Raw genomic sequence first — 1,309 nt, 5'->3', positions numbered from 1 at the left:
CCATAATTGAAATCAGAACTGGGTTGATTTAAATCAGTTGATTTTGTTTATTTTAATCAACTTGATTTTGTGATTTAAATCACTTTTTTGAAAATGTATTCTGTTTTTACATATTTAAACATTCAGAATTACTTTCCTGGGTTTTATTTAACAGATATAAGGTTTAGTAGACTAATATTATCATGCTTAAAAGCCTGCTTTCCCACCTGTCACTGTAAAATAATACAGTATTCAATTTTCTTTCTTTTCATAATTGAAAGCCAGGGTTGGGTTGATTTAAATCAGGTCGATTTAAATCAGTTGATTTTTAAAAATTTAAATCAACTTGATTTAAAAAATAAACCTCAGTGATATAAATCACTTTTAAAAAATGTATTGTTTTTACGTCTTTAAACATTCAGAATTCCTTTCCTTGGTTTTATAAAACAGATATAAGGTTTAGTAGACTAATATTATAATCATGCTTAAAAGTCTGCTTTTCCCCCTGTCACTGTAAGTAGTAAATTAATACAGTATTCAATTAACTTTTTTTTCATAAAATTGAAATTAGCATTTTCTTTTTCTTTTTAGACAAACACAAGCGCGCACACACACACACGCGCACACTGTAATAAAATACAGGTTTATCTATGCATAATTACCCCCTCCCCCCCTTTCCTTTTAGACTGGCATTTTCTTCATTTTTTGTCCGTAGCCATAATTCACTGATAATAGCAGATTAAGGCTTTCTTTTGCAGTTGCTTAAATTAATCATTAGTTAAAATAAAGACAATGCATTCTGCACTAAAAGAACATACTCTTAGCCACCAAAAAACCCAAACTGTGTCGACATTTTTTTTTAATAAAAAAAATTTTTTAAATCCGATTTAAATTTAAAGAATCTGATTTAAATTTAAAAAATCGATTTTTTAAATTTTTATTTTAAAAATCAAAAAAATCACCAACCCTGCTGGAAACCCCGAAATCTGGGTTAGCCCGCTTGTCCTTAAAAGCGACCATTTTGAAAGACATATTAAATTAAATGCAGTCATTATTTAAAAATTAAAAAGTACTTTAGAAAACTCTGTGACTGTGACGTGCTTAGTTTCGGTAATTGGAGGGACAGAAAAAATACAACTCATTGTCCTGTCAGTTACTGTGGAATATAATAACCGTGGACCAAGAAAGAAGCTAGGATCTAGTGACCCTGGTCCTGACCCAAATCCCGCAACTGGGCTTTTTGAACCTGGGTTGTCTTGTTTGTTTGTTTGTTGTTGTGGGTTGGGTTGTTTGTTTTTGTGTTGTTGTTGTTGTTGTTGTTGTGGGGTTG

Source organism: Aplysia californica, unplaced genomic scaffold (genome assembly GCF_000002075.1).
Source record: "Aplysia californica isolate F4 #8 unplaced genomic scaffold, AplCal3.0 scaffold00992, whole genome shotgun sequence".
In the NCBI taxonomy this organism is placed as follows: Eukaryota; Metazoa; Mollusca; class Gastropoda; order Aplysiida; family Aplysiidae; genus Aplysia; species Aplysia californica.
This window is presented reverse-complemented; position numbering follows the sequence as displayed.